This window comes from Nomascus leucogenys, chromosome 16, assembly GCF_006542625.1.
Source record: "Nomascus leucogenys isolate Asia chromosome 16, Asia_NLE_v1, whole genome shotgun sequence".
In the NCBI taxonomy this organism is placed as follows: Eukaryota; Metazoa; Chordata; class Mammalia; order Primates; family Hylobatidae; genus Nomascus; species Nomascus leucogenys.
The window spans coordinates 74,864,473-74,889,588 of record NC_044396.1 but is presented as its reverse complement, the minus strand read 5'-3'; the positions used below and the strand labels follow the sequence as shown (position 1 = coordinate 74,889,588).

Genomic DNA, 25,116 nt, shown 5'->3' with positions numbered 1-25,116 from the left:
CTGGATGAATATTAGAACTGATGATTATAACAATGCTGTGGTAGGCAGAGTAATGGACCCCCAAAGATTCCTGTGCCCTAATCCCTGGAACCTGTGAATATTTTATGTTAAATGGCAAAGAGGAATGAATATTGCAGATGGAGGTAGTCAGTGATCTCAACGCATGGTTCACAGTCAGTTACAGATCCAACTCCTTGTCTACTCTTTCCCCCTTCTCACAACTGCGCTTGACTAGTCTAAAAAAGACAAGACTGCAGATGGAATTAAGGTTGCTAATCATCTGACCTTAAGATAAACAAATTATTCTGGATTATCAGGGTAGGCACAAGGTAATCATAAGAGTCCTTTAAAGATGTAGGAAGCCAATGAACGTCAGAGTCTGAGAAACTGCATGTTCTCATGTTCTACAGCACGAGAAAATCTCAACCATCCATTGCTGGCTTTGAAGATGGAAGGGGGCCCTGAGCTAAGCAATTCAGGAGGCCCCTAGAAGCTGGGAAGCAAGAAGATGGATTCTCTCTGAGAGCTTCCAGGAAGGAGTACACTTTGTCACCTTCAGCTCAGTGAGACCCATTTTGGACTATGACCTCTAGTACCATAAGATAATAAACTGGTGTTAAGCCTAAGTTTGTGGGAATTCATTATAGCAGCCATCAGATCAAATACATTGTTGTCTGCAATATAAACCAGAGAACTCACCAGAGTGGGAGCATCACCTGAAGCAAAGATGGCATCCTGCACCGGCCACAGGACGAGGGGCCCTTCTGTGCATGCCCGCTCTGATGCTGCTCAACCAGTGACCATCTACTGATGCTGCACAGGGGCCAAGTATGGGCAGGCAGCAGCCCAGGGGCTGCAGGGGAGTGGAGAGAAGTGGAAGCATACAGAGGACACTGCCCGAGTCCCCCGGGGAGATGACACTTCTGCACGTGGGGTTAGCATGCTACAGAGGGGGACCTGCATGTGGAATATCACTTCTGTGAAAATATTCCACTGCCTAGCCTTCACTCTCACATGTGTTCTGGACCACAAAGGCCAGCTCCAGGTTCAGTGCTCCCCACTGAGTCTGCTCTGAGAATTACCACCACGGTCACTCCTTTTTCTTAACGACTGGGCTTTTAAGGCAGTGCAGGACCTACATATGGTAATTTGGCTTTGGTTTCTTCTCTCTCCCCAATTTCCTCACCACTCATTCTTGGTCCATGTGGTCCCACAATGCCCGGTGAGAGTGCGTGACACAGGCCTGGCCAATTGGCACCGTGCACCCTTTGGCTCCAGCAGTTGGCTTGGGGATAGACAGGTGACTTCAGTTTCTCAATTCCAGGGCATTTGCTGGGAGCACTGTGGAAGCACAGCCTTCTTTCTATGGGGGTTGCTGAGAAAAGCTGCTGGCTGTCGGTGGGGGAAACCTGTCTGAGTAAATCCCACACAGAAGAAAGCTGAGCCGAGAGATGGAGAGACACGACGCCTGCAGACATTGCTTAGATCCAGCTGGGCGCAAAGCCAGGCCAGCTCAGACTTTTCAATTACACGAACGAACCGCCTTTTTGTTTTACACTTATGTCAATTTGAATTGGATTTCCATCTTGTAACCAAAAGTCTGACTAATATAATCAAATACCAACTTAAGTATTAGTATCTACGAATTATAGGTGTTTTCATTTCCTTGGCCAAAAAACTTTGAGCTCTGAAATATCACGGAATGGGGGGTTAGGCCAGGGCACTTAGGGCAAAGTTTTAGCTGGACTGCAGAGAAGGATGAAGTGGCCTCTCTCACTTCTTTCTTCATTTCTTTGGTTTAGCTTAGCCACACTGAGTCCACTCCTAATACTGGAGGAAGAGGCAAAGGAAGCCTCTTATGCTATTGAATGGGGGCCTGGTTTGAACTTGCACCTGAATCTGTAGATGGACCAAATGCCTACATCGGGGTTTTCATGTCTAGTCCATGAGGGCGAAGTGAATTTCACACGAGTGGCACGTGGGGCAGTTGTAGCTCTGCGAACTGATGGAGATACTGCTTTGGGTCCTGCGTCTTAAATGCTGATGCTGACTCAGGGTTCTGTCTTCAGTCCAGCAGTCTTCTATCTCTGAGCTGTCCCTGAGCAAGTTCAGTCACCCCATAGGTTCACCTGTCACCTCCATCAGCTGTCTGTGCATCTTTTTTCTTTGCCCACAGACCTGAAGGATGCAGCACATACCCATTGGTCATGGTGATACCTGCCCATGCTGATTTTTCATAGGACAGCAGGACTGCAGGGGCCAGGGTCAGGGCTATAGTGCAGTTGGGTAGGATGATACGCTTTGAAAAGAACCCAGGTGATGCCCATTTCTTCCTCCTTAGGAACACACCTATAGGTTGGTAATCACCAGCCTGTATGTGCTATTGACTCCCAATACATCTATCCCTTCCTGAGCTTGTTTCTGTGCTTCAGGTCCATGTTGGACATCTCTAGGATGATAAACACTAATCCTAAACTCAGTTTCAATGCTAGTACTAATGTAATGGAAACTCACACTTAGGAGCACTCCCTCTGTACCAGACATAGTTTTTTTTTTTTTTTTTTTTTTTTTTGCCCTGAGAAAGGAATGTATTATATTTAAAGGGCATATATATATATATATATATATATATATATATATATATATAAAATACTTTAAGTTCTAGGGTACATGTGCACAACGTGCATGTTTGTTACATATGTATACATGTGCCATGTTGGTCTGCTGTACCCATTAACTCGTCAGTCATTTACATGAGGTATATCTCTTAATGCTATCTGTCCCCCCTCCCCCCACCCCACAACAGGCCCTGGTGTGTGATGTTCCCCTTCCTGTGTCCATGTGTTCTCATTGTTCAATTCCCACCTGTGAGTGAGAATATGCAGTGTTTGGTTTTTTGTCCTTGCGATAGTTTGCTGAGAGTGATGGTTTCCAGCTTTATCCATGTCCCTACAAAGGACATGAACTCATCATTTTTTATGGCTGCATAGTATTCCATGGTGTATATGTGCCACATTTTCTTAATCCAGTCTATCATTGATGGACATTTGGGTTGGTTCCAAGTACCAGACATAGTTCTTAACACTGTACATGTGCTGATCCTAAAAGCCTTCTCAGGTAGGTAATAATCACTACACAATCCTCATTATGCAGATAAGGAAACTGAGGCTCAGGAAAGTTAAACGATCTCTCCAAGGTTACACAGCTAGTGCTTGGCTGGGCCAGGATGTGAATAGAAGCTACGTGGACTCCTGAGCCTACCTGCTTAACTGCTACTCCATGCTGCTCCCCGTCCTGCCCGCACCAGTTCATCAAATGCAACGCTCCCAGAGCCTTCGACACCACCTGCCACTTTTTCTGCATTTGTCTACTACTTGGTTAACAAGATCAGTCTCTTAGATTCTCAAGCCAGGAACCTGAGGCTCACTCTGGACCTGTCCTTTCTCACTTTCTATCTTCACATCCAGTCCATTCTTTCTCTGAATTGGTGTTCTGGAGTGAGTTCCCCGCTCCATTTCTGCTGTGACTGGCTCAGTTGAGAGGGTCACTCCCTCTCTCTGGGGCCATCGGAACAGCCACCATCTCCTCATTGCTTCCTTGTCTTTGGCTTCTCCTACCTGCAATGCCATCTGCACTCTGACCAGCTCATCTTTCTTTCTTTCTTTCTTTTTTTTTTTTTGAGATAGATTCTTGCTCTGTCACCAGGCTGGAGTGCAGTGGTACAATCTCAGCTCACTGCAACCTCTGCTTCCTGAACTCAGGCAATTCTCGTGTCTCAGCCTCTCAGGTAGCTGGGATTACAGGCACCTGTCACCATGCCCAGCTATTTTTTTTATTTTTTATTTTTAGTGGAGATGGGGTTTCACCTTGTTGGCCAGACTAGTCTTGAACTCCTGACCTCAGATGATCCACCCGCCTTGGCCTCCCAAAGTGCTGGGATTACAGGCGTGAGCTACCGTGCCTGGCACCAGCTCACCTTTCTAAGCCCAAGGTTGCATCATATCACTCCCTTGGTTAAAAACCTTTGAAAGCCACTCATTGCTTCCTGTAAACAGCTCCACCCTGAGCACGGCACCTGAGAGTCTCTGCAGTCTGCCTCATTGACCTTGCCCATCTCAATTGCCATGTGCTCCTCCATGAGGTTCTACCTGCTCTAGCAACCTCAGACTCTCCAAAGCCTCCAAATGTCCAAGCTTTGTCCACCTCTGCCACCTCTGCCCAGGTTTCCCCTCCTTCAGGGTCTAATTGAAAGCCTCCCTGAACCCACAGGCAGAATGAAAGACTTTGATTCTGTGGGTAGGAAACTTACCATCTTGCTGAGGTCAATCCAGTGATCAATGACATACTGACTTCTGTGTTCATTTACTTACTGTTTTTACTAACACTTTTACTCTGTGGGGGACACTACCACAAGCACCTTCCACAGACTCATTTAGTCATCCTAACTACCCTATGAGGGAACCCATTTTATAGATGAAGAAGGCACAGCACATGCAAGTTAGATAACTCATCCAGAATCACAGGACTAGCAAAGGTGGAGCTGAGATTCTAACTGAGGAGCAGTCTGGCTCCAAAGTGCACACTCTCGATGGCTCTGCAATATTGCCTCACACTGGATGTGTCAACTGTAAGATCCGTGGATGCTCAGAGAGGAGACCGGAGCCTCAGAGGAGGCTGTGGGACCTGCATGGAGTTCTGATGCCCCTGCCTGGGCCTCCAGGCGACAGCTCCCTGAGGGAGCCTGTGTTGGCCATGCACTCTCATCTCAAGGCCTTCTCTCCAGCCCCATGGTGTCCCCCAGCTCCATCCTCAGAAGGGAAGAGTCTGAGACTGGATAAGAATGAAGAGAGGTACTTGGGAAGCTGAGGCAGGAGAATGGTTTGAATCCAGGAGGCGGAGGTTGCAGTGAGCCGAGATTGCGGCACTGCACTACAGCCTGGGCGACAAGAGTGAAACTTTGTCTCAAAAAACAAAACAAAACAAAAACAAAAAAGGATGAGGAGAGGGATACACCACAGGGCAGCCACACTAGGGAGACTGGGACGGCGGGATAGGGTTACATTCCTCCTTCTGCCCTGCCCATGGAGCCTTGGAAGACCACTGGCCACCCCATCTCCTGGGAAGGAGGCAGGTAGCTCCTCAGGTAAGGGCAGAGCACAGGCTGTGGAGAAGTTCTGCTCTAGGCCTCGGGAGAGGACAAGAGAGAAGAGGAGAGTTGTGCACCCCAGCTCACCAGGTTGCAGGCCAGAGAGGATTGGGGGCTGATGCTCGAGGTGGCTGGAATAAAGGTGCACTTGTCTGTTGTCTGCCTTAGAGCCCCAGCTCTCAGTCAATAACCCAGGAGTCCTAATGAGTTTCAGCTTCTGTGATCAGGGGTGCTGCTCCTCCAGCCATGCAGGTCCCTCTCCCTGCTTCGCATAGATTTCATTAGTCTTGATTTTTCTTCTTTTCCAATATAGGGTCTCACTGTTGCCCAGGCTGAAGTGCAGCGGTGTGATCGTAGCTCAGGGCAACCTTGATCTTCTTGTGTCATGCAATCCTCCTGCCTCAGCCTCCTGACCATAGGTAGGCCCCGCCATGTCTGGCTATTTTTTTTTTTTTTTTTGAGACGGAGTCTTGCTCTGCCGCTTAGGCTGGAGTGCAGTGGCGCAATCTCGGCTCACTGTAAGCTCCGCATCCTGGGTTCTCGCCATTCTCCTGCCTCAGCCTCCCAAGTAGCTGGGACTACAGGTGCCCGCCACCATGCCTGGCTAATTTTTTGTAGAGACGGGGTTTCACCGTGTTTGTCTGGCTATTTTTTAAAGCATATTTTGTAGAGACAGGGTCTCCCTATGCTGCCCAGGCTGGTCTCAAACTCTTGGGTTCAGGTGATCTTCCCACCTCAGCCTCCCAAAGTGCTGAGATTATAGGTGTGAGCCTCTGTGCCCAGCCTTGATTTTTCTTTTTTTAAGTGTTAACTTAATCTTTCTCCTGAAGATTCTCAGAGACTAAAGATGAAAGAAGATTTTCATTGCAAACTTCTTACCCATTATTAATAAGTAAAGCCCATCCTTCTGACACATGGTTGGCGTCAGTTTGGCGTTAGATCACCTTTCCTGTCCTGACTCTCCCGACAATGGGAATGGAATTCAGGTGTGGACACTTGCTGTGTTGAAGGAAAGATGTGGAATAGCCGAATCACCGTATGACTGTCTCTACTACAGAAACCCGCTAAAAGGCTCAATCGTCTTACAAAGACGTTCGTCCACATGCATGTCAGGACCCTTGGAGCTATTCCACCCAGAAGACCAGAGCAGAGGAACTCAGGCTGAAGAAGTGGACATTTCCCATTGAAGGATCATCAGCAATAAAAAGGAAGAGCCTCTGAAAAACTAACAGGAGTCATTTGAAAAGTATGATGCTATTTAAAAAAAAATCTATCTGTAACATCACTTCTTGAACATATTGCAAGAAAAAAGCTATGCTTTCAGTGTGAAGATAGATGGGAGGTGGTACGGGGGAAAAGAAATAGCATTTCTTGACCATCTTTTGTGAGCGAGGTTGCATGCTACGTCTCTTACACATTTTATCTCATTTACTCTCCCAAATAACCCTGTGAGATGTATTATTTCCCCATTTTACAGATCAGGAAACTCAGGGGAAACCTACTTCTGGACTATTTTGTCTCATTTTCTGCATATAACTCTGGAAAAACAGCTTATTCCCAGCTAGTACAAAGTTACTCTAATTCAAATTCCCTGGCAATTTGAAATAGAAGCAAAGCTGCCCATTGAATGATTTTCTACTTCAGAAAACACACTGCTTTTGTTAGAGTTTCAGTGGTATTTATTCCTAAGCATGCAAAAAGAGTAAGTGGCCTAAAAGTACAGGTCAGGTGCATTCAGCCATGTGGTCAGACTTGCTAAGCACAGGTCCTGCGGCTCCTGCATTAGCACCAGTTGGTTAGCTGGGCTGAGCTGAGTTGAGTCTGTGGACTGAACGGTAAGAAGGCTCACCTGCCTGCAGGAAACACTCTGGGCTGAAGACTTTTCACTCACTTGAGTTGCTCCTAAAGTGGTCCAGATTAATGAGGTTTGACTACATGATGAAACCCTGTCTCTACTAAAAATACAAAAAAAAAAAAAATAGCTGGGCATGGTGGCAGGCACCTGCAATCCCAGCTACTTGGGAAGCTGAGGCAAGAGAATTGTTTAAGCCCAGGAGGTGGAGGTTGCAGTGAGCTGAGATCATGCCACCCCACTCCAGCCTGGGTGGCAGAGTGAGACTCTGTCTCAAAAATAAAAAATAAAAAATAAAGAAATTGTTTTGTCTAGGGATGCCAAAAAGTGGCAGGAATGCTATAGTTCTTCCTGCCTCCTCAGCAGACATCAGTAATCCACTGCAGCATACTCTTTCCTGGATATGCCTCGACACCCTTCTCAGCACAGTGCCCCTGGCAGCAATGACCAGTTGATCCCCTCATGCCATCCCTCTTCCCACCCAAGTTGGAAGTGAGGCTGTGGCCACCTGGCAGATGTCAGGGGGGTTCATGGGAAAAGGAATCTAGAATAGTTTTAGATCCCCCTAGGCAAAGGCGCTCTGTTTGTGTCATATACAATTTTGGCTTACGTTACAATCCTGCTACCCACTAGGGTCTGGGTGAGATGGGGTGAGGGAGCCAAAGGCAGGCCACTAAACAAGCTCATTCTGTAACTCCAGGTCTACCACTCACAAAAGAAATGTAACCCTGACAAGTGTTTCAGGCGAATGCAATTTTTATCTGAAATATGCTCCAAATCCTGGGGTGGTGGGGAGTGCCTTTTGCAAAGTGAATCATCACTATGGGAATCTGGCGACACGTTACCTGTCTTCCAGCCATGGAGACAGCCAGGCCTCACTTGGGGAAGGAACAGGGAACTGTGTGGCTTGAGACCACACTACCCAAGCTGGGGTCCTAAATGATTCTCCATCTGTATCAATGGAATCTTTCTTTTGTGCTGGTGTTTCTCAGTCTTCACGACTACTTCCCGGAGGGAAGGAGGATAGTAAGGGTGTCCCCATTCACTGGGAAAAAGGGGTGCTCTGAGAGGTCACATGACTCTCCAGGAGGCCCACAGCTAGGAATAAATAGCAGAGCCGCCTCTGCTTTCAACCAGGAGGGACCAGGAGCCAGGAGGAAAAACAGTGCCACCCTGACAGCCTTCCACAGCATCTCCAGCTTAGAGGATGTGCTAACTGGCAGGGATTGCTTCCTTGACCCTGCCCTGCAGCTATGCCAGGGCTTCTGACTCCCAGCCCAGTGCTCTGTTCTCCAACCTACACTACTTTTTCCTGTCCCATCATTGGGCTTTAATCTGGGCTCATGTCCCACATCTAGAATAAGAATAAGGACTAATATTTATTGAGCACTTACTATATCCCAGCAGCTTCATGTGAATTAACTCATTAAATCGAACTATCACTATCTCCATCTTAGGAGGAGACTGATGCATAAGGCCCCACAGTTAGTGGAAGGGCTGGGATGGGAATCTGGCATTCTGACTCCAGGGGCCATGCTCTGAACCACAGACATTGCCTCCCTGGGCTGCCTCCTCATCACTATATTTGACAATCATTTACTGAGCACCTACTATGTGCCAGGTTCTGCGAATGCAAGCACACAGCACCTGTCCTCAAAGCTCAACTGCTTAAAGACTTGCCAAGCTGGCTGGGCACGGTGGCTCACGCCTGTAATCCCAGCACTTTGGGAGGCCGAGGCGGGTGGATCACGAGGTCAGGAGATTGAGACCATCCTGGCTAACATGGTGAAACCCCGTCTCTACTAAAAATACAAAAAATTAGCCGGGCGTGGTGGTGGGCACCCGTAGTCCCAGCTACTTGGGGGGCTGAGGCAGGAGAATGGCATGAACCCGGGAGGCGGAACTTGCAGTGAGTGGATATCATGCCACTGCACTCCAGCCTGGGTGACAGAGCAAGACTCTGTCTCAAAAAAAAAAAAAAAAAAGACTTGCCAAGTCACAGTTCAGTCCTCTCCTCTCCTGCCTTTCCCCGGCCCCCTGACAGCAAACAGGGCTCAGCTGAATATACAGCCTGTGCACAACCACTGTCAAACTCGATTCTCATCCAGGCTGTCAGTTTCTTAAAGCAAAACACCATCTCTGGCCTCCCACAGAGCCCTGCCCTCAGGGGCCCTTAGTAAATATTTACTGTTGCAGCTGACCCAGACCCCAGGGGAAGAAGACCCAGTTACAAAGCACAAAGGAACCCGTGTGCTCACTATTCAGACCCTCCCAAGCGCAATGGGTGTCCCTCCTGCGTAACTTCCCCATTTTGTGTCTGGAGCGCAATTTTTCTCACGCTCAGTGGGTCAGGTTTTGGCCACTGGACTATGTGGTACTGCCCCTGCCCAAGGGCCCACCATTCCAGGTGAAGCTGAAGCCAAGCCACCTGCCTGGGCCACACCCGCTTTTGCTTTCTCTGGGGCCCTGAGGAGTGGGGGGTGGGTGAGTCTTGCCACCTGTTTCCCCATGCCTTTTCCTCTTGTCTATGTGGTCTGGATCTTGGGCCGAGTCCCTTGATGGCATGACTAGCCCCAGTAACTCTTTTGGTGGTTCTGGCATGAGAGAGGTTCCCCAGAGCCTCTGAGCAAAACCCTCATCATGCTTTGAGAGTTGCCCCCCGGACCACGTACAGCAGGTGTTTGGGCTCATGTCTATGATATGTGCATTGTCTGGCATTAGCTCAGGTACAGCCAGCCAATGGGCAACAACGTAGGAGAGACCCGAGGGTCATCTCATCTGGTGGCTTCCAAACAGTTTTATAGGAGAACCTGCACCTAAAACGGAGGCAATGCTGAGCATCTGCAGGCACGAGTTCAAATGCTTCCCTCATTCAAACTTTCCCTACACTCCCTCCCTCCTCCTACTGCCTGTCCCTCACAGCATTCTAGATCACCAGGGAACAGGGTCTGTAAAACATTGCACTCTCCCCTTCGACATGTCCCACAGACATTTCTCCAGCCTCTGCTTGAATTCTGCCAGCGACAGGGAACTCACTCTACTCCCCAAGTTTCCTATTGCACTCTTGCATAGCTCTCCTGTTAGGAATGTTTCCTTAGGTGGAGTCAACAGCTGCCCACCTCTGTCCTGCTCATGACAGTCCTTCAAATGTGCACAGGGGGCTTTCCTGCCTCACTTTAGCACTGTCTCCTCAGGGCCATGGTTTCCCAACTGGTGTGAGCCAGATAGCTCCCTCTCTGTTCTAAGAATATCTCCCTAGCCCTGGCTAGAGGTTTGCCGGAAACACTTCTGAGCACATGCCCTCTGGATGGTGAGTCTCGGCTGCTGTCATCAGAGCAGAGGGAGGACAGCCCAGCTACCTGCAGGCTCCAGTGCTCCTGGGGAGGGATTGGCAGGAACCCAGTGGATTCCAAGGGACTCACACCTAGATTCTCGGCCCTGTGCTGTTTCCAGGTACACGTGCATGGAAATACAGTTTCAGAGCTGCCAGAGCTCAGCTGCCCCAGCCCCTCCCATCCCTCTCCTTTCCCTTGTTGAAATCCAGCCTAGGCCCCACGACTGCCAAATGCGACAGTACTCACCGGTCCCGTGTTGCTCACATCCTGGGAATCTTTTCACTCCAAGAGCAGTCGGTACGTCCAGATCTACATGGGACAGAAACTCAGTATCAAAAGCAGGGCAGAGCAATTGGGTGTCCATCTCTTTTCTAGCAGGATGGAGTCAATGGGGGACTGGGATGGAGGTGGGGAAGATGAATGAAAAGGAAATGGTGAGGACTGAGCCGCTCATTAAACCAACCTCAAAATCTCTGGGCTTTGTGGCAATTCTGAGAAAGAAAAAAGGAAAAAAATAAAAAGACCCTAGCCCTGGATGAGTCAGCAGCTTGTGGAGAAGCAGGCTTTCTAGAAGAGCGAAATGAAAGGCAAAATCGGCGGGTGTAGGGGTGCGGAAGGCCTCTCTTTAACCTCACTCAGAGTCTCCTCGAGTCTTCCTGGCAGCGGCCCTTCATGGTTGCATTTTGGTGAGGGCGAAGGGGGAAAGCTCTGTGCTCAGGCCTCAAGTCGAAAAGATACTGCAGTCCTTAAAACAAAAGCCCCCAAAGCGTATTTATATCCTGGGAGACTCCTGCCAAGCGAACCCCGTGTGCTTTGAAAATTCCTCGGGAGAGCTGTAGCCGCAAGAAAAAGGCATGTGTCCGGTTCTGAGGATGTGTTCACAGCACGGCAAGTTGGGGCCTGAGCCCTAGAGGTTTAACCACGCAGGGCAGAGGCCACCTGCGGCGCACATGTGCACGGAGCAGCCACCGAGCCAGGGAGCTGCGGCGGAGGGCACACCGTTCTCACTCCCCACACCCAGCCCGCCTTGAAAGCCAAACTTGTTTTTTCTTGTTTCCCTGAGAATTCTGAAGTGGGCAGAGCTTTCTCTTTTCATCCATTCCTGTTTTCAAAGGAGAACCTTTTGGCTGAGAGAAAGAAAACTTTCAGGTGGCAGATTCTGTTGACTGAGTACTTACCACGCGCCAGGCCCCTCGCACACCTGACCTGGGGTATTACTATTCAAGGGTGCAATCATACCGGCTGGGAGCTTGCTGCACATGCAGAGTCCCAGGCCCCACCAAGCCCTACGGTATGGGAGCAGCCTGTATTTTAACAAGACCTTCAGGTGACTCCTGGGCAGGTTAAAGTCTGCAAAGTGCTGATGTTATCATTCTCTTAATCATGGAAGGAAGTTGCAGCCCATTCTCCACGTGGGGAAACCAGCTCCAAAAGTGACAACTTGCCACCATGACTGTGGACCTGGTGAGTGGTCGGGCTCAACCAAAGCCACGTTCATGTGGTTCCAAAGCCTGTGTTCCTTTCCACTGTACTATCTGGGGGAAGGAGCAGTCAGACCTGGCTTTGTGGGAGTGGCTGAGGGAGGGGTCCTAGCCACAGGTGGTGGGTGACTGGAGTCCTGGAGGTGAGTGGTGGCCTCAGGTATCGGGCAGAGCACTCAGGGAGGGAGGCACTGAATACTGGCCACAGGCTTCCCTGCTCCTCAGTTTTGTCAAAGGCCAGCAAAATTCCCCCGTTGAAAGTTCTGGGCCTCCTTCCTGCAGGGGAATTCGAGCTTCTGCAGTTAATTCCAGTGATTAATTTACTTTGATTCCAAGAAGTTGAGCGCCTTTGTCCACTGCCCTTTAGAACTAACCATCCGGTGGGAGGAGGCACCCCAGGAGACAAGCTAACCTGAGCATTCCAAGCACTGACCTGTGAGAAGAACAATACTCTCCAAAGTCCTTCATAGCTTAGAAAGAGCTTTTTATCCACCAGCCAATCAGCTCCTTACTTTTTAAGGGGCATGTCACTAGCCCTATTTCGCAGTTGGGAAAACAGAGAGGTTAACTTACTTTCCTGAGGTCACACAGTTATCAGACAGGCTGGGGAGACTATCCTCTGACTCCAGGCCCAGAGGTACAACCAGTGTGGTCTAGCTGCTCCTGATGAGGAGGGGGACATTACAGCATAGATTTATGATACTCTACATTAGCGTCTCCCAACTCCATATGCTCTTGCTCCACACTCTGCTTGTAAGGTGAATTTACTAAGTAGACTCACAGACCAAGAGGAAACAGTCCATAACCCATGCAGGGTGCATGACCAGTACTTTTCTCAATGTAAACTAGACAGCTGGCATTCTTATCAATGAGTCATGTGTTATATTAGACATCATTCATTCTACTGCACTTGCTTCCATAAGACAGTTCAGCTAAGTTAAGATATACAGTGGAATGATGTCCATAAAATGTGGAAGTAGTATTGGCTCTTAGGCAAATGTTCCCAGCACATTAATGTTTTGCATCACCAAGTAACAGCAGCTGGATGCAAAGATCCCTGACACAGCTGAGTGCAGTAAGCCATAGATGACTCCATGCTGTCCATGACACCCGCTCATTCCATGTTCTTCCTCTTGGCTCAGTGTGGCCATGTGCTGTCTTAGAAGAGTTTGTTGCTCACTTCTCCCTGATATTTGTGCAAAGGCCATGTTAGACCACTCCTCTCTGATAGTGTTTTTTTTTTTTTTTTTTTTTTTTTTTGAGACGAAGTCTCGCTCTGTCTCCAGGCTGGAGTGCAGTGGCGTGATCTCGGCTCGCTGCAACCTCCACCTCCCGGGTTCAAGCAATTTTCCTGCCTCAGCCTCCCGAGTAGCTGGGACTACAGGCATGCACTGCCATGCTCGGCTAATTTTTGTAGTTTTAGTAGAGATGGGGTTTCACCATGTTGACCAGGATGGTCTTGATCTCCGACCTCATGATCTGCTTGCCTCAGCCTCCCAAAGTGCTGGGATTACAGGCATGAGCCACCGCGCCCAGCCCTCTCTGATATATTTCAGCAAAGCCTGCAACTGCTCTTGTACCTGTAACTTCCGATGAAGATCTGTCCGCTCCTGCCTCCATAACTCGGCTGCCTCAAACCTTCTCTAGCCACTTGCCTTCAAGTTCCCCTTTTGGTTTGTAAAACATAGCCCTATGGTTACTCAGGTCCTAAAGTTACTAAAGTATTTTTAATTCAAAATTTAGCATGCCATTTTAACTGTGCTATAATCATCACTAGGATTGTGGTTTGTTAAAGAGTTGCATGAATTGTGAGTCGTGCGCTGCAACCTTATTGCCTCCCAAATCTCTGTGATTTTTGAATTTTTCAGAATGCAAAGATTTACAGAAATGCATACATAGTTAGTAGCAGAAATGCTTGCATAATGCAAGTTACATTATAGGTACTGATATGGTTAGGCTTTCTTGTCCCCACCCAAATCTCATCTTGAATTGTAATCTCCACAATCCCCAGGTGTCAAGGGAGAGACCAGGTGGAGGCAATTGAATCATGGGGGTGGTTTTCCCCATGCTGTTCTCATGATAGTGAGGGAGTTCTCATGAGATCTGATGGTTTTATAAGGAGCTCTTCCCCCTTTGTTTAGTGCTTCTCCTTCCTGCTGCCTTGTGAAGAAGGTGCCTTGCGTCCCCTTCCACCACGATTGTAAATTTCCTGAGGCCTCCCCAGCCATGCCATGCTGAACTGTGAGTCAGTTAAACCTTTTTCCTTTATAAATGACCCAGTCTTAGGCAGTTCTTTATAGCAGTGTGAAAATGGACTGATACAGATATTAATGTCAATATAGAACTTAAATATATATATAGTTATTAGACATTGAACAGGTTAATATTAAATATTGAGTATATTAAATATCTAACAATAATTCATTGGGTACCCATATATCTGATTCTGTGCTATGCACCAGATAGACATAAATAAATAAAACCCAGTCCCTACCATTAAGAAACTCATGGCATACAAAAGGGGAAAGACAAATAATAGACTGAGTGGGAGAAGGTACAATGTATAAAGAAGGGGTGCAAGACAGGGACAGCTAACAGGCTCCTTACCTGTGTCAGAGCAAAGATCACGCTCCCCACCCCATGGCCTCTGTAGCTCTGTGAGGCTGGTGCCTGCTCATCTCACCCCACTCCCCTCCCCTCCTCCAATCCCCTCACTGTTCCTGGCTCACTGCCTCCTTCTCCTTTCTTGAACCCATCATGCTCCACAGCCACACAGCTAGCCATGCTAGTCCCTCTCTCAAATGATCTGCCTCACTCTTACCCTAATTAATGCCGCCTTCCTCTGCAGGATTGAGGGAGGTGATACATATTAAGTGCTTAGAAGAGTGTGAGCAGGTGTTAGCTGTTCTTGTTATTGACAATACCTGTTATTATCCTCAACTGACTAGGCAGCAACTGGAGTACACAAGGGCAGAGTGACTTGGCTGGGGCTGCACAGTGAATTATTCTTAGAGCTGGGGACTCTCACTTAATCAGTTCTGTTTTCTTCATTTATCCTTGAACCCAGCGCCGCACCATCACCCAGCTAGACCCCAGTAGATCCTAAGCAGCATGGTGGAAGGAGCGCTAGTCTTGCAGGGCTGAGTCTTGTCCCGCTTCTCTCACACACGTGTTCTGTGTCCTTATGCCAATCACTTCTCTTCCGGGAACTTTGGTTTCCTCCTCAGCTGGGCAGGGCTCTAACCAGAGCTGCCTCCTTGGGTTGTGGAGGGGAATCCAAGGCCACAGTGCATGCCGAGTGGAGCCTACTGTTTCTGCACGTGGAAGGCAGCGGCTCTCATTAGGAGTTAACCTGAATTGGGCCGGGCGCAGTGGCTCATGCCTGTAATCCCAGCACTTTGGGAGGCCGAGGCAGGCAGATTACCTGAGGTCAGGAGTTTGAGACCAGCCTGGCCAACATGGTGAAACCCTGTCTCTACTAAAAATACAAAAATTAGCTGGGCGTGGTGGCACATGCCTGTAATCCCAGCTACTTGGGAGGCTGAGGCAGGAGAATTGCTTGAACCTGGGAGATGCAGGTTGCAGTGAACCAAGATTGTGCCACTGCACTCCAGCCTAGCCAACAGAGTGAGATTCTGTCTCAAAAAAGAAAAAAGAAAAAAAAAAAGGAGTTAACCTGAATCATAGGGCTTTTTAGTGCCCTCTGAGCTCCACATGCACACACATTTCCAACCTTCCTGGCTCAGGACTCCTTTTGCCAGAAATTACTAGTCATATGGAGAAAATCACAATAAGGAAAAATAAGCCAGCGGCATTTTCCCCATGAGTCCCCACATGTTCCCTTTTGGCCTAGTTTAAGCCTGTGCCAGGCACCAGAAGGGGGCGAACCAGGGAAGCGACTTTAAAGGCCTGTAGAAGAGAAATGCCCTCCCCAAGGGTCACTCCCTCTTATGAAGTTTATCCCATTCCACTTCTTATTCGGCAAACATTTAGCAGATGAGTAAGAAGCTCCAGGTCTAGTAAAAAGCCCATGATGTCCTAAGGTGATAGCATCAAACTGAGGGAAAGGCGTGAGTGCAGCCAGGGAGCATACAAGAGAGAGAGAAGCCAACCCTGGCTGGAGCCAGCCCAGACCAGAAATAAGAGCAAGGTCAAGCTCAAAAAAGGTGGAAAGCTACAAGCGGCTTCCGTGGAGCCCGAGCTTGGCTCTCACTCCACAAGCTGGAAGTGCAGTCTTCAGTGACCTGTCTTTGTTCCAGGCAATATTTCACCTTGGTCCCTAACAATAGCCTTTCATTCAGAAGGGCAGAAAATGCTGGTCATATGGAATAAAACGCATATGTCATTTGCTCATTTGCAAAATTGCTCACATAACAGCCACCACTTCCGGAGCACATGGCTCTGTTCCAGGAGGCTCTGGGCTGGGTCTTAAGCCTTATCTCCTTTTTTCACAGCAACTGTGAAGTTCAGGCATTCACATACCCATTCTACAGATGGTAAACCTGAACCTGCAAGATTAAAAAAGTTGCCTAGAGTCCTAAGAGTAGAAAGTTGAACATGGAGGTTTGAACTCAGGCCTGACTGAATCATCATTCCATTTCTTCCCCACAATGCCTCTTCAACATTGGCTATGTGACTGGAGTTGTGGAAAACTGGGCCATCTCTCCCTCCAGCCACAACCTAACTTCAACTGAAATTCCCCAAGAATACAGAAGAGCCTGTGTTCCCAGCTGCCCTGGGGTGTGTAGATGCAGCTTGATATCTTGGACATTTATGAGAATACTGAATTCAACTCTAGAATTGACCCATATTTGTTTCAAAATATTTCTCCCTCAAAGTTGTCAAGTACAATTTGACAATGACACTCTAGGAAGATGTATGTGTCCAGCATTGGGAAGGGCAGCATCTATTTTTTTTTTTTTTTTCTGTTTGTGACAGTGTCACTTGCCAAGGGCAGCGTCTATTTTGCTCACTGATGTCTCTTCATTCTTTCAACAACTCTTTATGGGGCTTTGACTAGGGGCCAGGCTATGGGGAGATTAGGTGAACCCTGGCCTTAGAGTCAGGCTAGAGATAAAGACTTCAATGACATTATTGTGCTAACTGAAGCACTGTGCAATGTGGCAAGATTGCACAGAGAGGCACAGGAGGATACAGCAGATTGCAGTGAGACCTGGAGGACAGGCAGCGCACACCAGGCAGGGAGAGGAAGAAAAGCTGAACGAGCGGCGAAGGGCATGTGTGGGCCATGGAGGGAGAGGCATGGTGGACCCCAGAGACTGGCAGCTGTCAGGGTGGCTGGAGCCGAGAAGGCCAGAGAAAGAGCAGAGCCAGATCTTCCCAGGGTTTGGAGTCCTTTCAAGAAGTTCTGTCTTTACCTGTGTGTGTTGGGAAGCCACTGAAGAGTTGGATTCTGTGTCTGCGGTTCCTGGAACATGGTGGCCCTCAAAAGTATTTATAAGATGGAAGAATGTGTCCTTTTCACCTCTGGGCCCCTTTCAGATCCCCCAGCAATCTGAGAAGCACCACCAGGGACCCCGCGATCTTTAGAAGGGCCACCATAGGGCGATCTGATTCGTTTAGGGAAAAATTCTCCCAGGTACCTGGCCTGTGCCTCCTTCTGCCAGGCCTCAGGGAACTCTGGCTCCAACACGGCTGCTGGCAGATGTGAGAGGGATGAATACACCTTTGATTACGGCTCCTGTTTCTGAAAGCTCCCTTAAGATTGGGAGTCTATGAAAGTGAGCCCTCACAAAAGAGATATGAGTGAACTGGAAAACAGAAGCCCTTTGGGTGGGTGGTGGTTTCCTTCTTTAAAATAAACAACAGTAAGGAGATCAACCTGGGGGAACCAGGTTCTCCATAATCCCTAAAAGGCAGGAAGCAAAGGCAAGTGTCAGAAAGTGGCTGAGGACACTGGTCTCCCAGAAAGCTGTGCCTGGTTAGGATCTGCAGACATCATCTTGGACAATGGGTGTGTCTGCCTCCCTCCTTGTTATGGAAACTCTACTCCGAGGAACAATAATTTGAAACCACTTTCTTTAGCATAGGGAGATAGCATATTCTTGGTTAGAGACTGACAGACTCAGTTTAGAATGCAATTTCTACCACATAAGAGCTTTGTGTACAGAAACAAAATACTTGATCTTCTCTGACCCTCAGTTTTGTCATCCATAAAATGGAACATGATGGAGAATAAATAATATTATAAAAGTGAGGTGCTGTGATTTGAACCCAAGCCTGTCTGAATCAAACTGTTTCATTTCCCCCCATACAGCCTCTTGAACTTGGGATATGTTCCCCACTCATGGCTCTCTGGTACATCTAGGTGCTTAATAGATGCTGGTTTGGCTTCCCTGCTTTTACACATCTCTTATTTCCTGACCTTGCTTAGCAAAAATCTGAGTATTCAAGAGGTATGAGATTAAACTCATGTAATTTGGATCTTCCTGTGTACAACATGGTAGCTGAAAATACAGAAGGAGAAGGCAGCTAGCTGTGTTTTCTCCCAATTCTATCTTGTTTCAAACCCTTTATTAAATGTCTTAAGTATTACTTGCCTTCTGGGTCTAAATAAAATTTCCAGAGGTTTCCACTTTATACTCATAAATGATTCTTGCTAAACTTCTTTTTTTAAAGAAAAAAAATGTGTGTGTGAGCACATAAATGTACTGACTCATAGCTGGAAAAACTCTCTTTCCCTAACACATTCCAAATTTGTCAAGTCACATGAATTGAGTAAGAGCACTTAATGTGGCCACGAACCCCAAACTGGCGGGCAGTTAAGACAGGGATTTGGGAATCCATCTCTCCCTTCCCTGCCCCCTCGCTCCAAGAAAGAGTGTAGCTAGGGGCACACTCTGACCCGGCCAGTGCCTATGTGAGGCAGTTGCAGAAAATGCAAGGATGGGAAGGGCTTGGCAGCTAGGTGAAGCCAAACTCGAACTGCAAGGTGGTATAATATATTTTCAAAAAATCACAAACAAACTTGTATGTAGAATTGCGAAAATGTTACAACTTCACTTATGGAGTCAATTTTATGCTGGCCACTCTATTAAGCACATCATTTACATGCATCACCCATTTAATCCACAGAGCCACCCAGTCAGCCAGGCATTATGATTATCCCTGTTTTACAAGTGAGGAAACGGAGGCAGTAAAGTGTTAAATAACTTGACTTAGGTCTCCCAGTGCACAGAGGCCAGAGCTAAGATTCAACCCGGTCTGACCCTGGAATGTATGGATGCTTATATACCTGACCATTTATTCTGAATGAAGATAACATTTATTCCGCAAATATGGGTCCAACACTTAGAATACTGTATCAGGTGTTGAAGCGGAGGCTAGTGGTAGGCATCGGAAAATGGAGGCAATTTGGTTACTGCTTTCAATGAGCTTGAAATCATGTAGAGGAGCTATGATGTACACACAAGTATTTAAAAATAAGTGAAAACGCCCACAGGGGGTCTATACAGTGTCATGGATGGGAGGGCTTATTAAGATGATGTCTCTTGTGGGGTGCCCTAGAAGGGCAGCCTAGTTGGAGGTGCCACGGGAGCTGGATTGAAAGATGCATAGGATTCAAACAGGAAGTAGCTAGAGGATGTCTTGCCTGCTTAATGACAGTGAGTTCACTCAGGTGGCCAGTGCCTTGGGAGTTGCCATCTTGGTTCTGATTCAAGACCAACTCTTGGCATGGCTGACCTTCACATCCCACAGGTGAGGAGCACAGGCAGGGCGGAAGGAGGGAAAGAGGCATCAAGGGACTGGAAGGTTGGGGAGAAGAGGCAGGACATTGGAGCAAGGTGGAGGGCTGCAGATCTGGCCAGAGTGGGAGCTCCAGTCCCACCTCCAACTAGGTTGGCACTGAGCAAGTCCCCTGCTCCTGGGCCTCAGTTTCTCCTATCTACAAGGAAGGAAATAAAGGAAGTGCCTGACTCCTTCCACTGGGTGGAACCTTGGAGCGCTCCCAGTTTATCCCATCATGTTGTAGATGATGGAACCAAGGGCCAGAAAAGCTGCATTTGTGCAAGTCCTTGGATTTGAATCCAAGTGTGTGGGGTGAGGACTCAGGGTTCCACATCACAGTGCAGACCCTTTTCCCACTCCTCAAGAGGTGTGTGGCCCTGCATCAGAAGTACAGGAGACGCCAGGCATACCATGAGAGGAGGGGAGACCAAGGGCCACCCAGCACGCCTCAGCTGGTCCAGTGGTCACTCCCACTCCTCAGGGGCCCAGGAGGCTCGGCCTGACCATGTAGATCACTGACTATGTACAGAAGTACACCATTCACTGAGGCGCTCCCAGGAGCCTCAGGCTGGTGGCCTGTGGTTCAAATACATGCCACAAAGACGTTTTGTTGTGCTGGAGTGATGTGTTAAAAAAAGAGTCATCAGGTGGGGCAGACATTCCCTCTTCCTCACTGTTCAACATCCCAAGGAGTATGGGCTGTGTTAGGTGCCTGTGACTCTGTTGGAGAGTGGCGCAGGTGCCCTGGGAGGGGTGACAGTGGGGTGGGGAAAAGGGCATGGGGAGATGGTGGGTGGGAGGCGGTGTTTGGCCTCGTCCATGAAGGATGGGTGGAAATTACCAGCCAGAGAAGGGTGGGAGAGTATGAATTCCAAGGAGGGGAGCGGAGGGGTGAGGTCCAGAGTAAGGGCACGGCTGAGAGGAGCAGCCTGGCTGAGCGTGGCTGAGACGAGGGAAGGTGGAGCCAGCTCGAGGGGCAGGACAGTGGCTGCAGGGGTGCATGCACACCACACCAAGGAATTTGGACATTGTCTTACATGACCGGGAGTTCCAGAAGGCTTTAGCCAGGGAGGGGACCCTCTGTGCTAACACATTCAGATGCTGGATTCGCATTTCCTAGCTATGTGATGTCTGCATGTGTTGGCTGGGGCTGTGTGGCCTCAAGCACCTCACCTCATCTGTACAATGGGCATCATAACACTGTGTATCTCAAAGGAGAGTTGTGGGGATCAGAAGGAAATACGATGTGAAAAGCCCCCAGAAAAATTCCTGGCACATAGAAGGCTCCCAATCATGGATAGTATCATGATGATGAGTCTTTATAACTCACCTAGTGATGGCACCAGTGTGGCAGGTAGCTGAGAGTGATCAAAGCCTGTATTTGTTAAAATCAGTAAAGTACAAAAAAACCCTGGGATAGGACCCAGGAAGCACTTGTGGGAGGCAGGAAGAGGTAAATGTGACCGGAAGACCAGTTTTCTCAACCTTTTTCTCCATTTCCTAGTCTATAAAATGGGAATATCCTTGGCTCTGCACACAGGAATTCTGTGTGAATTAAATAAGAGATATGAGGCTGTTTTAAAATTAGAAACACCAGGTGACCATAAGGGCTTCATTTTCCTTTGCCCACACAGAGTGAATGAGGGGACATGTGTACCCGGGGCTCTTATTTTTTACAAACCACCGAGGCAAGAAAAGTAGCAAATGACAGCATGGCAAGATGCAAGCAAGAACTAGACAGAAAGGAAGCCCACAGCTTAGCCCTTCTTTGTAATATTCTCGGCTCTGCCCTGTCTCGTCCCATTCTCTTACTCTCCTTTTGCATTCACGCCCATGACTCAAAACTCCTACCAGATTCTCAGTCTCAAAAGCATGGATTTTTTCGAGCTGGAAAATATGACAGAGTACATTCCCTGAAATTTACAGATAAAGAAGCTGAGAGTTACAATAGGGAACCAGTTTGGTTAGGAACTGTCCCCAGGACAGACTGCCTAAGTTCACATCCTGGGCCTGCTGATGATTAGCTGCGTAACTTTGGCTAAGTGATTTAACATCTCTGTGCCTCGGTGACTACTATTACATGGTGTTAATAAAAGTATTTACTTCCAAGAGTGGTTTGGGGAATTAAATGAGTTAATAAGTGTAAAGCACTTTGAATGTGCCTCGCACCTTCTAGGTTTCAGAAATAAGAGTCACTATTATTTAAAGCCGCAAGGTATTTCAGTGATAGAGCTGGGAATAAATCAATCTTGACTCAGATGAATGCTCTCTGCACACCCTCCATACTGAAATATTTGATTCTAATCAGTATACCATGTTTATTAAAGGCAGAAAAGTAAACTGGTTTGTTTTTGGAATAATGGACACATTCATGCACCTGTATGCCCCATTTCCAGAGCATTCCGGGCCATCAAAGTCTGACAGTCACTGAACGACGCTTTGCGGACACCTTTCTTACCACCTCAAGTTGTATCATCCAGGAGGCAGCAAAAATAGTTCTTAAAATTTAAAAAATTAAACAGGAAGGAGAACCAAATCAATTCGGAGGGATCTGCTTAGACGTTGCAAGCACGGCCGCTGTCCTTCTGGTACTTTCATGCGATGCATTTCCATTTCCAAATGTCTTTCACTTACAGTCTTTCATTTCTGCCTCATGACAGATGGTGATTCAGAGAGTGGGTTCTGGAGTAAGACGAGTTGGTTCAGATCCTGCTGCTAACACTGACTTAGTTGGGTAGCCAGGGAACATTTATTTACTCTTTCTGAGCCCCCAAGCCTGGGGCAAATAAGGATATTACAGTACCGACCTCATAGGCTGCTGGGAGATATGAGGTCATGCATACAAAGCCAGTTCCTGGCCCAGAATAATGCCCTCATCCAGGAAATGTTGATGATGTGGCTCACATGTGCCAGGTACTGAGGATCCTGGAGGAATCAAAACAAAGTCCTTCACCTCATGGAGCTTGGGTGTAATGGGGAAAGCAGACAATCTGACCTTGCACTAAATGTTTTGAAGAAAAACCAGAATAAAGGGATGGAGATTGGTGGGGTGCTGTTTGAGCTATGATCATCAGGGAAGGGCCTCCTGAAGGGGGTATCTTTTAAGCAGGACCACAGCTTCATAATCACCACAGTCATCATCACCATCATCATAGCCAGCTTTCATTGAGAGACTTCCCAAACTTAACACGTCTAAAATTAACTCTTGACTCTTTCCCAGTTTTCCACAGCTCAGTAAATAGTACCTCTGTTAACCCCAATGAACAGGCCAACATCCTACAAATTATCCACCTTTCTTCTTTTTCTCTCACACTTCATTCTATCTATAAATCTTGGCCGTTCTGCCTGCCAAACAGATCTCCAACCTAATCACAGCCTTCCAGGACCCCCGTCTTGCACCCCCCAGACATCCTTCATGTTTTGGTGGGTGTGAATGGCACCCCTGGAGTTCCATGCGAAACATGTGAGCAGCTAGTGCAATGAGGGAGAAGACTACAATGATAGCTGGGAAAAGAGTGTTCGAGGCTGAGAACACAGCCAGTGCAAATGCCAAAACAGGTGGCCTGTGTCCCAGGGTGAGCCCCAGGTCCAGGGGCTGTAGCAGAGTGACAGAGGGACAGGTGAGGATGTGGGGCCTCGAGGCTACTGGGAGGACTTGGCTTTTGCTCTGAGTGAGATGGGGGAATGAGTGGAGGCTTGGGGCAGAGGAGAAACAAAATCTGACCCATATTTTTAAAAAGTAGCTCCAAGGACAGTAGACAGTCATGGGTATGTGCAGGACATGAGGGGGTGTTGGGGGGCAAGAGATGAAGGTGAGAGGACAGCCAACGGCTACTGCAATGATCCATGTGGGAGGCAGTGGTGGCTTTTTTTTTTTTTTTTTTTGGACAGAGTCTCACTTTGTTGCCCAGGCTGCAGTGCAGTGGCACAATCTCGGCTCACTGCAACCTCCACCTCCTGGGCCGAAGCAATTCTTCTGCCTCAGTCTCCCAAGTAGCTGGGATTACAGGTGAACACCACCATGCCCGGCTAATTTTTTTGTACTTTTAGTAGATATGGGGTTTTGCCATGTTGGCCAGGCTGGTCTCGAACTCCTGACCTCAGGTGATCTGCCCATCTTGGCCTCCTAAAGTGCTGGGATTATAGGTGTGAGCCACTGCGCCCGACCATTATAGTGGTGTCTTGAGTGGGGGACGGTGGTAGAGGCGGTGAGAAGCAGCATTACTGAAGTAGCTGCTCACGTGTGTCCTATATAAATCCAGGAGCGTCACTCATACCCATCAAAACCTGAAGGGCACCTGGGGGGTGTGACACAGGGGTCTTGTGAGGCTGTGGTTGGATTGGAGACAGAACAGCCAAGATGTATGGATGGAATGAAGTGTGAGAGAAAAAGAAGAAATGTGGATAATTTGCAGGATGTTGGCCTGTTCATTGGGGTTAATAGAGGTACTATTTACTGAGCTGTTGAAGACTGGGAAAGAGTCAAGAGTTAATTTTAGACATGTTAGGTTTGGAAAGTCTCTCAGTGAAAGCTGGCTATGATGATGGTGATGATGATCGTGGTAATTATGAAATCGTGGCTCGGTACAGATTATGAAAAGAACAAACGTTTGCTGTGTGCGGGGCATGAGACACATTAGCTCATGTAAACTCCATAACATGGTAGGCACCGATATTATCCTCATTTGATAGACAAGTGTAATGGGTTGATCGTGGCTCCCCAAACAATATGTCCATGTCCTAGTCCTCAGAACCCATGAATGCGAATTTATTTGAAAAGAATCTTTGTAGATGTAATTAAGGATCTCAAGATAAGATCATCTTGGATTATCCTGATGGGCCCTAAATCCAATGGCAAGTGTCCACCTGAGACATCCAGAGGAGAAACTCACAGAACAGGAGAAGGTGACGTGAAGACAGAGGCAGAGATGGGAGAAATGCAGCTACAAGGAATGCCAGCAGCACCCGAAGCCAGAAGAAGCAAAAAAGGATGTTCCCTAGAGCCTTCAGAGGGAATAGGGCTTTGCATGCACTTCATTCCAGACTTTCAGCCTCCAGAACTGTGACAGAATAAATTGCTTTTGCTTTAACCCACCCAGTTTGTACTAATTTGTCCAGCAACCCCAGGAAACTAATACAATGAGGAAAACCAGGCATAGAGAGGTAAGCAACTTGCCCAAAGCCACACGGCAAGTGAGTAGCAGAGCTGGGAATGTCTAGCTCCAGAGCCACTCACCCACAGGTAGGCAGCATCAACTTCACATCTCCAATGGGGAAACGGAGACTCTGAGCCACAAGGAGCAGAGCTGGTGAACGGCAGTGCCAGGCTCTCTTGGGCCTCCAACAGCGAGGCCAGAGGCCCACCCCACTATCGATTCTTACCTTTCCACCTTGAAAAACCCAGAAAGGTCCCTGCCTGGCCATCCCATGCTTCTTGGTAGCCACCAAGTAGATTCAGGGCTTTGCTGAGAATTCTATCCAACCTGGCGGTTTTAGTTCACAGGGAAGCAGCTGCGAAGAGACCCTAGTGGGTAGCAGCCTCGGTAAACAGGT

The 25,116-nt window shown here is 48.0% G+C and overlaps 1 protein-coding gene across 5 annotated transcripts in view; it reads right to left on the bottom strand.

The window, feature by feature from the left end:
- ZHX2 (zinc fingers and homeoboxes 2) overlaps positions 1-25,116 on the bottom strand; it is a 281,264-nt gene that overhangs the window by 187,360 nt on the left and 68,788 nt on the right. For 4 of the 5 annotated variants that reach the window (XR_004026241.1, XM_030795410.1, XM_003256165.3 and 1 more), the window contains exon 2: positions 10,580-10,642. The gene's annotated coding sequence lies outside the window, so the exon portion shown is untranslated. Of the gene's footprint in view, positions 1-699; positions 854-10,579; positions 10,643-25,116 lie in introns of all 5 variants that reach the window. The other variant, XM_030795408.1, reaches the window with a different exon arrangement.